The sequence below is a fragment of the Mastigoproctus giganteus genome, chromosome 5, assembly GCF_048544385.1.
Source record: "Mastigoproctus giganteus isolate SK-2022 chromosome 5, ASM4854438v1, whole genome shotgun sequence".
NCBI classification, from domain to species: Eukaryota; Metazoa; Arthropoda; class Arachnida; order Uropygi; family Thelyphonidae; genus Mastigoproctus; species Mastigoproctus giganteus.
Window position 1 is genome coordinate 150,168,871 of NC_143579.1, and position 17,962 is coordinate 150,186,832.

At 38.4% G+C, this 17,962-nt stretch overlaps 1 protein-coding gene across 1 annotated transcript in view; it reads right to left on the minus strand.

Annotated features, from left to right (window-relative positions):
* The window catches only part of LOC150085763 (uncharacterized), a 96,906-nt gene extending 83,137 nt beyond the window's left edge, over window positions 1–13,769 (minus strand). Inside the window, exon 1 of the mRNA XM_090374686.1 lies at window positions 13,473–13,769. The gene's annotated coding sequence lies outside the window, so the exon portion shown is untranslated. The remainder of the gene's footprint in view (window positions 1–13,472) is intronic.
* Between the last annotated feature and the right edge of the window lie 4,193 nt (window positions 13,770–17,962).

Here is a 17,962-nt window from a genome sequence, read left to right on the forward strand (position 1 = left end):
GCTTTCTAGTCTCATACAAGGGACTCATACCCAAAAGCGCTCTAAAAAGACAGACCAAAAGTGATGCAAAAGTCAGTGAAATATCTATGATAAAGAAGGATAAAGTGAGTGAGTTTTCTCAAAAAGGAAAGAATGTTGGAGTTGGAAATAAAAGAAGTAAAGACGATAGCATAATTGAAAAATCAGAGCATGAAGATTTCGATCATGTAAAAGAAATAAGAAGTCATTGAGAAATTACTTATTTTATGTAAACAGTAAAGTGTCAAAGGCAACTATGAGAACTATAATGAAACTAGGGAATGTGTTAGAAACAAAAGCAATGGATGTCTATATGGAGAACTTGTTATTAAAGGATAGACTTAAAAAAGAGAGCAGATGACTTCTGATAAAACCTATGCATGTGTAGTAAAGGATATCAGTGATTCTGATAGTAGTCCACCAAGAGTTATGACAATAAAAGTACAAGTAATAAGTATAAATATAATGAGGAAGTTAAGATAGAAATTTTAAAATCAGTGAAAGTTAAAAATATTCGTACAATTAGAGATAAAGGAGTACTTGAGGCTGAAAGCGACAATGATATTTCCCGAAGTATACTCAGTGCCGAGAAAAATAATGGCAAAAGTAGTAGTCCACGATGTAGAGAAAGACTTGCAACAAGAGGACTTTTCGAGGCAGTTGTGTCTCTGAAGAATTTTAAGGTAGTAACGTAACAGAACAAGAAATTAAAAATAATATGCAAATTGCGTCGATAAAGAAACCTGAACTGGTTAATACAACCAACTGGATTTTAGAAGTGAAACCTGTAGTTTCGAAAACAGGGTATATACAAATATATATATTTTTTTTTTTTATGTAAACCCCAAACACGAGAGGTATTAGAACCTATAGTACTTAGTACCGTGCTTGGGTTGGAGGTTGAGAAGACGAAAGAAGATATTTGTTGACATTACACTTGGACTTCTGTAGATTGTAATTTTCAGGAAATACGTATGAAGGAAGGTTGTTCCAGAAAACGGCAGTTGAATGAATAAACGAGGAAGATGAAAAGTTGGTTCTGTGAGTTTGAAGTTGGACAGTAAATGGATGTTGGTTGGTGGCGGCACGTGTTTGGACCGTTTTGAAAGAGAGAGCGGGAATTATAGAAGCCAATTCAGAAGAACAGTGCCCATGGAAGTATCTGTAGAAGATGCATGCAGCAGAAACAGTACGTCTATGAGAGAGCGAGTGGAGAGACTCTGTTAGAGATGAATCATTAATTAACCAACTGCCTCTTCTGAACGGAATCAAGAAGCCTGAGAGAGGTTTTGGGGGGCACCACCCCAGATGTGGGAACAATATTCCATGGCAGGGCGGATTTGCGATTTATACAGAGTGAACAGCTGTTTGGAGGAAAAGTAACGCCGAGAGCGAAAGAGAAAACAAAGTTCTTTAGATGCGGAGGAAGCAATATTTGTAATGTGCTTGTGCCAAGAGAGATTAGAAGTCAGATTAATCCTCAAAAGAGATATATCATTTTGCCTAGAAATCGGAGTGTCACTAAAGATAAGCATAGGAGCAGAAGAATCCTTTTTGCGAGATATAAGACAAGACATAGTTTTAGAAGGGCTGAAATCAACTAAGTTGTCTTTGCCCCACTGAAGAATAACCTGAAGATCGGCATTTAAGGAATTGTTTGCAGATTTTCGAGAAATTGAAGCTGATTGAGCAAGACAAGGTTTCTCAAAATGGAAAGTGGAATGCAATGTTCTATCATCGGCAAAACTATGGATAGGATTTCCAGTCAATGGAAGAAGGTCATTAATATACAAGAGGAAAAGAGTGGGGAAAGAATTGAACCTTGGGGGACACCGGCATTAGTGGAGAAGTTAGAAGACAGAGAGCCATCTACTATCACCCTCAGTAAGCAATCACAGAGAAAACTGGACAACCAATTACTAAAAACAGTTGGCAAACCATAAGATGGAAGCTTGTTTAGAAGACCTTTATGCCAAACACGATCGAAAGCCTTTGAGATGTCAAGAGCAACTACTTGTGTTTCCCCGAACCTTTCCATTGAATTAGTCCATAAATGGGTAACATAAGCAAGCACCAGTGGACTGTAAAGATAAAAATGGAAATCCAAATTGTCATAATTGTAAAAGTAAGAAAAGGACTGCAACTCATACTGCTGTAGATGGAATTTCCCCGAGTATGTTGGGACCTTGAAAATTTGGAAAGAAAAATAAATTATGGCTAGAAATTTTAAAAAATAATTCAGCTGAATGCACAAAGAGCTAGGACTGTTGCTACAATTGAATAATGTTATGGAGAAAAGAATAATAGATATTGCTCTGTTGCAGGAACCATATACTGTGGAAAATTAGGTTACAGACAATCCACAAAAAATATAGAGTAATAAGTGAAGGAGTCAGCCAAAAGCAGCAATAAGAAATGAACGATTGGTTGTTTCAAAGGCTGTAGATTTGTGTAATGAGTGTATTTGCTTTTTTTAAATTTATTGGTTGATTTGGCATTATATATTTTATAACATTATATTGTCAATATGAATTAAGAGAAACCTATTAGATAGTTATTATTTAGAGGAAAACCCTGCAACATTGTAATTGCCTTAGATTCCAATGATAATTCCCCTTTCGGGTATGGGGAGAGCTCTGGTGATAGAAGAATAATTCTGGAAGAATTTTCTCTGCTTCCGGGTTGGGAGTTGTCGACGTGCTGGGGCATCCTCCCATTATTCTACAGTAAATGGACAGTCATATACAGATGTGACTAAGATTAAGAATTGGAAAGTGGTTGAAGATCTGACTACCAGTTATCACGCGGCATCACTTTTCAGATTTGGAACATGGAGAAAAATGTATAATGCTGATCATCTAACTAAGACAGATAAGTTTTATGCAATGTTTATGAGATATGTTGGTATAATAGATGGGATAGTTGAAGTGTTTCTCAATTTGTTGAGAAATTACAATAAATAATAATAAAGGTGTCTGATAGTTGAATGGATAAAATGAAACTAGCTAATCGTCCAGTTTTGGTGGAATCATAATTTAAAAAAAGTTAAGGAAAGAGGTTATTGACTTAAGAAGATTGTTGCAGCGAAATAGGAGAATAGGTAATTAGAGTTACTGAATGTTTAAAAGACAATGTTGTTGTAGGGTTTTAGGAACATCAGTAGGCCACATTGCTGCACGTATATTGTCAGTAAATTACGCGTGTTTGTTATGGACGAAAAACCCGAGTTTATGGGAGAAAAAACCATGCTACCCAAACCTGAGACCAACTAAATCAACCACATTGTGAAAAAGGCCCATAAAAATTCATCCCTTCACCGACTCGAAATCGGATCTTTTGCGCCCGGTGTGGGGAAAACAGCGATCCTACCAACTGTGCTACTCATGAGGGCATAAGGTACTGTATAATGAAACACAAAGTTTATATGGCTAAACAGCTTTAGCATTAGCATTAGTAGAGGCATTTGATGCAAGAAAGCAAGCTTATGCAGCATCAGCCAAAAAAAAATAATAATAAATAAATAAAAAATAACGACTTCCACTTCATCCCTCTGTTCGTTCGAAATACCTGTCCAGCTGAGCCTTAAACTTATTTAGGCTATCAACTTCCACGTCAAGGGATGGAAGTCTGTTCCACCCACCAACCACCCGCTGGCTAAAGGCAAATTTCCGCACGTCTATCCTACATCTGTCTTTCCTCAATTTGAATTTATGCCCTCTCAGGTGATTATTCTGAGCAAGAGGAAGAATCCCATCAGCATTGAGCATGCTCAAACCATTCAAGGCTTTATACGCCTCTATAAAATTACCTCGCTGGTGCCTAGTCTCCAGACACTGTAATTTGCAAAACTTAAGCCTTTCTTCGTAAGAGCACCCCTTTGTTCCATTCACTAATCTTGTGAATGGAACTACATCCTTCCTGAAATGAGGCCTCCAGGACTGTATACAGTACTCTAGGTGTGGCCTGACCATTGCCTTATACAAGGGAATAATCACCGCCTTATCCCTGCTAGAAAAATTCCTATATATCATTGACAATACACCATGAGCTACTCTTGCAGCCCGTCTGCACTGCTCAGAGAACTTCATATCTGCCTGCACAACCACCCCCAGATCCCTTTCATTCTCTACCACTGTCAGTGTAGTACCACAGAGTTGATACATTGCTCTGGGGTTGCTGTTTCCCATATGTAGTACTTTACATTTGTCAATGTTAAATTTCATTTTCCACCTCTCAGCCCATCTGCTCAACCTTTCCAGATCCTGTTGCAGCAGCATAGTATCAGTAGTGTCCTTGACAACCCTGCCAACCTTCGTATCGGCTGCAAACTTTATCGGCAGGAGTGTTGACTGTGCAAGGTTCAAAAGATCCTTTGTATATTTTCAAAATTATAACTGAAAGATATAAATTCAGTAATGTTACTTCCACAGTTGGCAGCGAAACTCAGCATACTGTAGGATGTTGAGTTTCACAGGACGATAATGAACAGGATAGTCAGATTCAGCAAGAGATATTAAGTCATAATGAAAATTTTAGTAATGGTAGAACACAATGTTTAACATTAGCATTAGTAGAGGCATACGATGCAAGAAATCAAGCTCATGCGGCATCAGCCAAAAAAAAAAAAAAAAAAAAACCGCTCCCATTTCACTCCCCCCCCCCCCAGTCGTTCCAAATGCGTGTCCAGCTCAGCCTTAAATTTATTTAGACTTTAGCTTCCACAACAAAACCACAACAAAAGATGGAAGCCTGTTCCACCAATCAACTACCCGCTGGCTAAAGGCAAATTTCCGCACATTTATTCTATAACTATCTTTCCTCAATTTGAAACTGTGCCCCTTCAGGTTCTTAGTCTGAGCAAGAGGAAGAATCCCATCAGCATTCAGCTTGCTCAACCCATTCAAGGCCTTATACACCTCAATCAGATCACCTCGCAGGTGTCTACTCCCCAGGCGCTGCAATTTGCAGAACTTAAGCCTTTCCTGGTAAGAAAGTTCCCTCGCCAATCTTGTTGGTTTTCTTGGTACTCGTTCTAGCAACTCTACATCCTTCCTAAAACGAGGCCTCCAGACCTGTACACAATACTCTAGGTGTGGCCTGACCATTGCCTTGTATAACGGGATAATCACCTCCCTGTCCCTGCTAGCAAAATTCCTATATATCATTGACAAGACTCCATGACCTGCCCTAGCAGGCCGTCTGCACTGCTCAAGGAACTTCATATTTGACTGCACAATTACCCCCAGGTCTTTTTCATTTTCCACTTCCCTGAGTGTAGTACCACAGAGTTGGTACGTTTCTCTTCGGTTATCGCTATCCATATGCAGTACTTTGCATTTGCCAATGTTAAACTTCAGTTGCCACTTTTCAGCCCACTTTCGCAACTTATCTAGATCCAGTTGGAGTAGCAAACTGTCTTTACTGTCGTTAGCAACCCTGTCAACCTTTGTATCATCTGAAACGTGGACAATAAATCTGATATCTGCAATCTTGGACATTAAATACATCATCAATATCATTGATAAATATACAAAACAACAACACCGGCCCAGCACTGAACCCTGGGGAATTCAACTAACAACATTTGTCCACCAAGAGCAGAGACCATTGATTACCACGCTCTGTCGTTTCCCACTCAACCATCCCTTTATCCATTGTAGCAACTTACCCTTAATGCCATACCTCTCCAATTTGTACAGCAGTTTTCCATGTGCAACAGTATCAAAAGCTTCCCTGAAATCCAAGTATATGATCTCAAAATATTATTTTTGGCATTCAGTTCCATAGTATCCAATCAAATTGGTCAGACAAGACCTCCCTTTAACAAACCCATGCTGTGTCAACTATTACTGCAGTCTTGGCTAGATGATCCTGCAATGCTTCTTTAACCAGTGATTCCATTATTTTCCCCGGAACACAAGTTAAACTAACAGGTCTGTAGTTACTTGTGTCACCTTTTGAACCCCCTTTGTGAATTGGTGATACGTTTGCATACCTCCAATCCATGGGGACCTCCCCTGAGTCCAAGGAAGCGCTCATAATTATGGCTAAGGGTTTGCTTACTTCCTTTGCTACCTCCTTTAACATAACTGGATAGATCCCATCCACCCCAGGTGCCTTCCTTAATTGTTTAACTTCAACAATTTCTCCTCCACTTTGCTCTCAGTTATTACAAAATCACTTAGCTCCCTGTTAGCGTTTGATAAACTTCTGGCACTCCCCTCGTTGAATGACTTCTCATATGTGAATGTAGATGCAAAATACTCATTGAGTTTGACAGCTACCTGAGCATGATCATCAGTAGTCAATTCATCTATGTTAAGTGGTCCAATCTGATTCATCCCTTTCGTCTAGAGTTAACATAAGTAAAGAACTCTTTGCTGTTTTTCTTTGCATCCTTTGCCAAAGATTTTTCGTTATCTGCCTTCGCCTGCCTAACCCCCTTTGTGACTTGATTACAGAGTAGTTTATACCTGCCATAGGCTTCTGTGTCACCTGATACTTTATATGCATTTCATACATTCTTCTTCTCTGCCACCAGCCCCATTAATTAATCTGACATCCATTTAAGCCTAAACCTTGAACAGTCTTTCTAAGTTGGAATGAAAAGCCTAGTAGCCTCCAAAATTAAGTCCCTGAAGGCTTCCCATTTAGAATTCAACGTTGGTAACATCATCATCATTTGATCCCACTGTACAGAATTTAACAAACTGTCTGAGTCCATTACAGTCACCTTTACGAAAGCAAAAGCCCTTCCCTTTAGCCTTGATGATAGTTACATCTTTAAATAATTCCCACATCAGTACATTGTGATCACTGCCACCCAGTGGTTCCTTTATCAGCAGATTCTTAATGCATGAATAATCACTGCTGATAATCAGATCAAGAGTACTCTCTCTGGTTACCCCTCGAACACGTTGCTGTAGAAAACGGTCATCCAATAAATCTACAAAATTCTTGCTAGTGTGTGAGTGACCAACCCACAAGTTCCAGTCAATATCTGGAAAGTTAAAATCCCCCATTATAAGACACTCTGATTTACTGGCCCACTGTTATTTCTCTGCAAAATTGCTCATTATACTCGTCAGATTCATTAGGCCTATAACACACATTGCTCTCATTTTTCCTTATCCAGTGCTTATTTCACACCACACTCAACACTGCATTGTCCACCAACATCAATTGGATGCAGTTCCTTAGATTTTATGCGTTTCTTAACTAACAGCATAACCCTCCTCCTTTCGTGTCCTGTCTATCCTTCCTGCATACATTGTACTCCCCAAATTCAAATTCAGCACTGCTTATATGTGTGTGACACCATGTCTCTGATGTCCCAACAATATCTGTCTTTGATGTCTTGACTAGCTCATCAAATTTATTAACTTTACTCCTAGCATTGGTGTACCTGCAAGTATACTGCGCCTGTTTTTACAGTTAGTTATCCTAACACAGCCCATTTATTTACTTTTTCCATGATGACTCCCAGCTGTCCTGGAAATCTCCATTACATTGCTTTCCAGGCTGCTGTTCATTCTAATAGAAGCAGTGCATGAATCACTTTTACCTCTGCCTGAGGTCACTGTTAACCTTTTAGTCTGTGTATCCCCCCCCCCCAAGCTTTATTGACATCTGTTGAAATTGCAGAAGCAGTGGACCATGCTAAGGAGGGTACATCACCTGTTCTGGATATTATAGAAGTTGTAGTGCTTGAAAGAACATATATATTGAGGCCTACGTTATATTTAAATAGGTACAATAATTGTTTGGCTGAAGGTGTCTTTCTTCAGACATTTCTTCAGACATGTCTGAGGAAACTAGATACACTGAGATAACTCGTATAGTAAGCAAGGGATGTCCTCGAGGCTCGGTGATTGGCCCTTCACATGGAACGTAGTAATGGATGACTTTCTGAAACGACAGTATTCTAATGTTGAATTTATAGCCTATGCTGATGACCTGGCTGTCTTGATCTATGGAACTTCAAAGTCTAAAATAGAATTACGTGCCAGTGAAATATTAGGAAAGTTAATAGACTGCAGCAGGATGTATAAACTTGAAATAGCTTATAGGAAAAGAGTCCTAATATTGCTTTAAGGACGGCTAGGTACGATATGGGAATCCGCTAGTTAGAGCACAGGGAGTCTCCCTGCATTATGTTAAAGTTATTAGGTACTTGGTTTTTGTACCTAAGTAAACTAACAACATGCGCTCTCCAGACCTTGGGCCAGGAAGAGCGCATGCTAAGTTTCTTTAAAATAAGATAAGATCATTGTATGCTAAGCTCAGAAGAATTATAAGAGTTGACTGGGGAATAAAGAGAAGATCAATAAATCTTCTCTATGATTGCTTATTTATCCCCATAGTCACATATACTTCTGGAGCTTGGCCGCATAGAGTAGATAAAGAGTATTATTCAAAAATATCTAAATCAAGTGCAGAGATTTGCTCTTCTAAGTACAACTCGAGCTTGCAATTGTCAAAATAAGCGCTACAGGTGGTTGTAGGGAGATTGCCTATAGATTTGTTAATTGTCGTTTTGGTATGATGTATTTAGCGAAGAAAAATATATCTGTCACTGTATTAGAAATAACGTCTTCTCCTGATACAAATCGATTGTACACAATAAATGATTTAAAGATAGAGAATAAAAGTATCCCGGAGTATAAACAGAAAATTTATTTATTTATTTATTATTATATACACATTAACTGAATTATATGCTTTATGACAACAGAGATGGATAGAAAGTATTAGGCGTAGGCAAACCTATACCTTTTTGCTAGAGTAGATATTATTGATGTATAGAAAAGATCATGGCTCCAGTTTGGAATGCATGCAGCTTTTCTATTAACTGGACATGGACTGGCATTAATATTATGTCAGTTAGGCCTTATGGATAGTACTAGATGTACCTGTGGAGAGGAAGAGACATTAATACATGTGATGCTTGATTGTCCTGAGAATGCTGATTTAAGATTACTGTTAGAGTTATCACTTGGAAGATTGGATCGCGAAACTTTGTGGTTGATGTTTGTCGATAAAATAAGTTTTACATATTTTAATAATTTCGTTCATAATGTTTTCAAGCGAAGGATATTATCAGGACCGGATTCTAATGTTTGTATGCCCTAGGTACTTTTACTCTGAAAAGAGAAGTAAAATATTTCTTATAATAACTTACACTGACTGCGAATTGCATCTTTTCATGTAATGCAAGTATGAGCAGTTGATCAGCGCATGCACGTGAATGACTGTTGTCTCATGCTTATCTTTTTAAACTGGCTTGTTTCGTAGAGAATTAAACGTGCATTCTCCTGTTCAAAACAGTACTCACAAATATGTTTATGTTAGTTTGTGGTGTGACATTTTAAGAAAATAGTGTGAATTTTAAAAGAAGGCATTGGAAAAATGTGTTTTCTTCTTTGCTCATCAATGTGTACCCTTGTGCTGTTGTTAACCTGAAATAAGTTCATTTCCATCGTTTGTGGTGTTACCTTCCAAAAATGTCGGCTGGAGTTTTCGAACGTAGGCAGAAAAAGAATATATGTTCCGTGTCAACCCATGTGTGTATCTCTGGGCAGCTTGAATTTGCGTTCTGCTGTTAATATGTAAATAACCCCAGGGGCTCACATCTGGTGAGTATGAGCTTGGCATACCCAGGGTCCTGAGCTGGATATCATCATTCTTCTCTTTCTTGGTGATTCCCTTCTACTTTTCTCTCTCTCTCTCAGCGTAACTCGGAAATTTTTTTTTTTTTTTTTTTTTTTTTGGCTGGTGCGGCATAAGCCGCACCAGCCAAAAAAAAAAAAAAAAAAAAAAACATGTGATTTTCATCATAACCATGTGATTTTCGTGTGTATGGTTAGGGTCGAGAATATGGAATATCGAGTGTATTTTGCAAATTTCTCATCCGGTAAGTGCAAAAAGGGTTGAACATGAGTAAAGTGAACTTTGCTTTTGAAATTTTATCAGTCGTTGTGATTAATAAACATAATTACTGTGGATAGAGATATAGTGTAAAAATAAACTGTTGACGATAATAACTTAACTTTTTAAAAATGTTACACACACACGCACACATAGCAATTCTAAATTTAAGGTTTTTAACCCTATAGAAACTGGTAGTGTCCGCTTTACACGTCACATAAGGTCAACAAGCATGATGGTGGCCATACCTCTATCAAAAGAGAAATACTAAGTTTAAGGTTTTTCATCCCACTTACAAACATCGCGTCTGCTTCGTGGTCCCCCTTATTAAGTTTGTAAATAGTTTGTGTGCTTTTGTTAACTTTGCTCTCTGAAAATTCTATAAGCGCCAGTACTAGAGAGTGTAAAATTCACTGTTGACAATAAAAATTATCATCTTAATACTTTCGGTATGTTTAAGGAGACTTTAAGAAAACGCATTTGACACATACACAACTTTGAAAAGAAAAAGTCTAACTAAGTTAATGGTTTTTCATTCCCTAAGCAACCATATAGCTACGAATCATTGTCAACACTAATTGCTTAGACAGAAATGAAATTCTGAGGCCCAGAGCTTTTGTGTGATTGAGCAAAATAATCTTTTAAATGTTAAACTATTGACAACTGCTTAATTTTAAATCTTAAACTTCTTTACTTTGGAAAAATATTTTACACATCAAGTATATACAGAGGTTTGAGAAAATAACATAATCATTGCAGATAAACTTGATAAGGCTTCGAACAAACACATAGGTTTATTTTTCAGCTTTTCAAAAACAGGTATTAACCTTTTAACAACTGCTTAATGTTAAATTTTAATTTGGAAAAATATTTTACACATCAAGAATATACAGAGGTTTGAGAAAATAATTATCATTGCAGATAAACTTGATAAGACTTCAAGGAAACACACAGCTTACTTTTTCAGCTTTTCAATAACAGGTGGAAGTTTGGTCAAGAAAAACTTTAAGAATACAGATAATTTTATTTTCAGGTCTCATCAACAGATGGAAACAACAAGAAATTGATCCATTAGCTGAGAGGAAACGTCACCGCTTGTCGTCCACAATGATCCCAGTTCGTGCACCGATCCAAAAAAAAAAAATTAACAAATTGAAAATTAAATTCCGAAAATTTGAGTGAAAAACAAATTTTTTTATTTCCAAATACCATTTCCCACAAAATCGGTTCATATTGTTGGGACCCGCATCCTCCAGGGCACCCGTCCCCGCGAAATCGGTTCAAATACTCCTTCATTACTACTTATCGGATACTCAGAATTTACATGCCAGGATGCCTATATTATCAAATATTAATGAAAAACATTTCAGTATAGTTAGGGAAGGACGTTACATGGTTGTTTTCCATTAAGATTATTACTAAATATAATTCCACTCTTATGTCACGTGAATTTAATAATATTGTTTATTAAGCTATTCGCCTAAACTACTATACATTAAGGTAAACGCTTATTTTACAACCACCTGTAGCGCTTCAGGTATCTTACCGATACCCATCATCAGACCGCGCTGTTGAAGTCTCAAAAATAGGTTACAAATTTGAATACAATTACCAACATTACAATTACAATTATCAATATTGCGATTACAATTACCAATATGATGAACATTACAATTACAATTTGCAAATAAATAATTCTAAGTTTGGATTATTTTTACAATAAAACCAGATATTAAATTAGAATAAATTCTTACCTGCTTGACAGACTACTCTTGCCGATGCTCCCAGAAACCTGATGTGCAGTTAATTTACAGGTGAGGGATTAATTCCTATAGCCAATAGAATTTTTTATCATCGATCCGGATTATTGTGTAATGGACTCCTGAGGTGACCTTTGCTCTCCTACTCTGGTTTTCTATCCTAGAACCAGACTTTTTTCAGGTGACTTTTGCTCTCATACTCAAAGGTTGGTTTGCAGGCTGTTTCCGGTGGTCTGGAAGGAGCTGTATGTGGGTTACTCCTCTGGACAAGTGGCCTATTTTCTTTTATTGGTTTCTCATTTCTTCTTCTATTTTCTTTTTAAAAACAGATGAAAATATTGCGTGTTGAACTCGATTCCCTGTTTTCTACTGATGGCTGAGGTTCCAAATATTTTTATGAGAAATGCTTCTGTTGTATTGCCTATCTGTAGAAAGGATTCTCGTGTTCTTGAAATCCCAAGTGTCACCACTGACAATCATGGAGGGCTGTGTCGGACTGTAGAACTCTCCCATATTGTACATCTTTTACTCTGCATTGTACACTTCTGTATGATTCTCCTATTTACACCCACACTTGCAGTCTATTTTTTTTTTTATAGGACCTCTAGGATTGTTGTTTTGCGATCTGCTTAATGGAGGCTGAACTTTTGAAAAAGGTGAAGATACCAAATTTTTTGCCTTCTTTAGCTATTTTTCATAGTTTTTCATTAACTATGAAAATAGTTAATGAAAAACATTTTGTTCTATTCATTTTGGCGAGCAGTGTGCTGCGCGCACACTAGCGAGTCTTCTCGAAAACCGTTGTGAAGTCACAAAAACCCCCAGGAACTGCTTGCCGCCGACACACTCTTCAGTTAGATACACCTGGCCATCTAAAGCATATTCACAGCGAACAACTGTGGACAGTAATGCATTTTTCGGCTGCTTTCAGTATTTTCGGAAATATAGTAAACAAGAGCACAGATTACAAATTCTGCTTCCCCCCCATCCATTCCCCCAAGATTTGAGGGAGAGGGACAGCTCAACCATATCGAATCAACTGTCGGGCCTCCCGAGTCTTCGGGTTCTCTGCAACCTTCGGCGTTATCGGACCTGACGGTAGGGTGGTGTCGTCATATTATAGGGGTAAGTTTCTTCTTTCTCTGTCCTGCCCCTGTTCAAAATCTTTGCAGTTCAAGATTTTCTCTTTTACGCAATTCATGTGTTGTTATGGCGGACCCCAGGGTTTCCACCGTTAACCTACTTTACGCAATAACAGTTATTTTCCTTATTATGGTGTCATATCATTTATTTTTAAGACAGACTTGATATCGAGATGGTATTATCCAGCCATTTTAATCTTGCCCAGGATTAAAAGAATTACGAGTATTAACTCGTAATTTTAGGCCCTCCTGAATGTTCAGATAATTTTTGTTAACTTTACATCTCTCTTAGTCTGTTTCCATTTACAATATAATTAGAAATACAATCTGCAACGTAATTAGAGATGCCTGAATGGAAATTGCAAAAGGGATGCACTTAAAGTTTGGTATTGCTTCAGTATTATTGAAAAAGTAGCGCGCATCGTGATTCATTGTCAGCCACCGCCAGAACGGCTGACTTCCAGGCTTGTCTAGACAGTAATAAAAACACAGACACACTAAGGGGAAAAAAAAGAAGGAAGAAAGGAAGATATGAAACTGGAATCTATAACTAAACTAAATGCAAAAATAAATACATCGGTTGATTAAAACGGCACAACAGTAAGAGAGCAAGACAAAGCCTTACCCGAAATCAGCATTCACAAATAGCAGGAAGAAGGACTGCTGCAGTGTCAAGTATCCACGACCAAGTGAGGCAAGTCTGTCAGGCAGTCAGCTCGACTCACTCGAAGTGCCTTGCGGGGTGTTCACGGACACGTTTACTGACTGGTAAGGCGCTACGTGAGTGTGCTGTAGGCTGGTGGTTGCGATACATACCGGTACTGCGGGCACTGGCCTCGGACGGCCCAAAGAGTTGGACGGCAGCACTGTCTCACACTCACGAGCAACCAACGGGTCGAGACAGACAATTTAATGCAAATAGTGGCAACAGAACTGGTAAGTCTGTCTCCTGGCCTCGCGTGTGACGTCCAGGCTAATGGCGGCGACAGGTTCCCTCTTTAGAGGACACAATGAATTTTAATGTCTTTTTTTTTATTGCCATTCCGAGAGGCCTTTTTGTTTCTTCTCTTCAAGCGTGGCCCCAGCAGCCATCATAGAGCAGCGGCTTCAAATAATATCGCAGTTCCCGAGTTTTGTCCGAGCTAAATAAATACGGAACGCATCTGAAACAAATAAAAAAAATTATGCAGCCGCTATCGTTTTAAATATAAATTTCTGTAATCTGACGATGCAACGAAAGAAAAAAAAAAAAAAAAAGAAAAGAAACTGCTACCGCTGTTACTATTATTATTGTTATTACTCATTCGTAGCGGTCATAACATTTAGTTTCCAATGTAGTGTTTTCTTTAATACAAAGAAGATTAACAGATGTCCACCCCCGCCACATACCATAAAATCAACTAAATTTTTACATATCTAAACATATGCGAATATTTTTCACTTAAATCATTTTTAATTTAATATACAAAGTTACAAAGGAAATGAATGAATAGCACGTGGTTATCCAGGCATAAAAGTCAACTCTTTTAAGGTGACGTCGTTTACGTGAAACCACATTCCTCTGAGGAAATTCTGAGAGATAATCCAAAAGATAACATATGTGAGATAGAAACTGTTTCAAATTGTATTTATAATTGATTAAAATTTTAATTCTCTTTTCATATGCCGCTGACAGATTTAAGCTGTTCCACTTTACCCTATTTTGCGTTGAAACCCATCTTTTTTTCTTCTTTGGAATAATTACAAATAGTATTAGTATTAGAAATGGCCATATGGTGCAAGGAAGCCTAAGGCTAATGTTGCACAAGTCAAAAAAGGTAAAATAATAATAATAATAAAATGAAATAAAATAAATAATTAATAAAAGAAACGGAAATAGACAACCTATACATTTCCCTCCTACCGTAGATCGAATGTCCAGCTGACCTTTGATTTTCCCCAAACGTCAGCCTCTTCCACCCATGTAGGTAAATTATTCCAGTAATTTATAACGCGCTGGCTAAAATAAAAGTTCGATGCAGTCTAAACATCTCTCCCCGTAACTTGAAATTATGGACCCTAGTTCTATAATCATTTATAACAGTGAATACATCGTCCTCGTTCATTTTACTTTTGCCTCTCAGAGCCTTAAACACCTCAATCAAGTCTCCCCCAAGGTGCCTAGTTTCCAAGCTGTGCGATCCACATCTTCGAAGTCTTTCCTCATACGAACGATCTTTTTCCGATTATATGGGACTAGGTCAAATTCTTTGCTTAAATCTAAATAAACAATGTCGAAATTATTCCCTAAATCCAAATTATGAATGATCCTGTCAAAATAGCTAACCAGATTTGTTAAACATGATTTTTCCTTTACAAAACCATGCTACGCATCCTTAAGAATTCCATTTCTATCTGAATGTTCCTGAATTCCATCTCTGATCTTTGCCTCCATGATTTTCTCTACTACTGAAGTTAGACTGACCGGTCGGTAATTTCCCACTACACTCTTAGAACCTCCCTGCCTTTATGTATTGGAGTTATATTGGCACTTTTCCAATCCAACGGAATTTCTCCTGAGTTCAGTGATGCTCTCACAATTAGCCTCAATGGTTCAATACACTCCTTTGCCGCCACCCCTAAAATTATAGGATATATGCCATCGACGCCAGAGCCTTACTCACCTGTAGGCTGAAAAGTTTTTTCAATAAATAATCATGTGAAATTTCAATATCGTTAATTACTATTTTTCAACTTCACTCCCATAATTTCTCATTGACATAAAGGGTTTTTCTTCTTTAAATATCGATGCAAATAACTCTTGAGTTCATCTTGATTTCCTATCTGATTTTTCCTATCTGAAAAATCAGATAGGAAAAATCAGCCTATCTGATTTTTCCTTCTCTTCGCTGCATTTGTATATGTGAAGAATTCCTTATCCCCACTCGATGCTCTCTCTTTGCCAGCGATTGCTCATAATCTTCCTTTGCTAGCCTGACCTGTAGCGCTAGGGCAAATAAATTTGTAGCTGTTATAGGCTTCAGTAGTTTTTATTTCTCTGTAACTTTTCCATGCCGCCTTTTTCTGCTCAAGTAATCTGGCAACTTCATTATTCATCCATCTTGGAATCGTCCTCGTGGAGTACACGAGAGGGATTCCGAGGAGGTTTCAATGTACGCATTCAAGGCTTCTGAGATTAATGTTTTAAAGGTATAACATAATTTAATTGTCGCTTTCTGTGAGATATCTACCTAGTTAATACAGGCCATGCAGCAGCTTAAGCCATGGTAATTTCCTTTCCTGAAATTATAATCCTTTACTTTTCCTTTAACGACTGCTGCCTCTCTTTTCATCATCCACCATAGAACTCCGCAATCAGTTCCTACCAATGTTTCCTGAGCTGTCAGCCGTATTATATCATCTGGTTAATGGGCCATGATCAGATCTAGAATATGCTTTTCCCTAGTAAATTCCCATGTTGATACAAATAACAATCATCTAGTTGATTTAAAAATTTTGTCCCCCATATCGAGTTTCCTTCCCTTATCACCCATAATAAAACATTTACACTTACTTCCCCATTTCATTTGCATGTAGAAGCTTTCATCTTAATCTTCACAATCACTTGGCCTGTAGATTACTTCTACTCTCATTATACCTCTGCTTTCAACTATCTCACACCATATAGATTCTACACTAGCATACGAAATGTTTGTATCCGGCAAAGCTTTCATCGCGCTCAGGCTTCTTTTGATAAGAAGCATGTCATAAGAAGCATGTCTCCATCATCCCTTCTATCTGCCCTACCCTTCCTAAATACATTATACATACTGTACTGAAACTCGTCATCCCTGTCTCCGGGTTTCTGTAAGCCTTATTATCTCAGCGTTACTTTCCCTGACCAGCAGTTTGAATTCACTCATTTTATTGAAGTTATTTAAGCCTGCTTCCCTTGCTTTAGCTACCCGCTCATTTGAAACATGTTGCCCTCAGAACATCTTGCTAATATGTCTGTTGCGGTAACAAACAAGAACTCTTGAAGTATATGCAAGCGTTATTTTGAACAATATTATCAGATATACAGGGTGTTTCAGTTAAACGTTTCAGAACTTCTAAGAGGGGTAGGGTACATCCTGACAACTCGAAATCATATAGCAATGTGGGGTCGGAAATGCTTTCCTGAAGCGGTGTTGTACACAGAAGCACCATAAAGAAAAGAGACCGTAAGTGAGAAATCGTTTTAATAATACATGAAAAGAAGCAAAAGGTACATGGATTAAAGTAAGTGTTCGAAGTTTCTTCCACGGGCTACAATGCACGGCTCACATCTCCGACGCATGGACATCCGAACATTCTGGAATACTCCAGGCGAATTTCGAATTTCTTCGGCAGCTACTGCGATTCTTGCAACCAGCTCCTCAGCATTGTCAACAGGGGTGTCATAAACTAGCGATTTCATATGACCCCAGAAATAAAAATCAAGACATGATAGGTCGGGTGACCCAGCAGGCCAACGCACGGGACCACCACGTCCGATCCACTGTTGACCAAATGTGACATCCAGGTAGTTACGAACATCTCCGCTATAATGGGCAGGGGCTCCATCGTGTTGGAACCACATTGTCTGTTGCGTCGATGCAGAAATCTGTTCAACTCTCAAAAGTTGTGGCAATACTTGCTGCAGAAAGATCAAGTAGATAGGTCCGGTTAGACGACACGGTAACAGGTAAGGTCCGATGAGGTGATCTCCCATAATACCGGCCCATACATTGACCGAAAATCGAATCTGTGCTGCACGACGTCGTATTGCATGCGGGTTCTCGACCGCCCAGATATGGTCGTTATGCGTGTTGAAAATTCCTTCCCTTGTGAAGGATGCCTCATCGGAAAACAACACTTCAGCAGGAAAAAGGGGATTTGTAGCACATTTTCCAAGGTACCACTGTGCGAAAGCAATACGAGGTGCATAATCCTCCGGTTGCTGTGTCTGGACACGCTGCACGTGAAACGGATGCATGTCTTGTTCTCGGAGAATCCTCCAGACGCTGCAATGGGAAACCCCGACTGCGTTTGCTAGACTTCGTGTACTCGTTCTTGGATTCCCCTGTACATGCTGCAGCACATTCTGTTCGACGG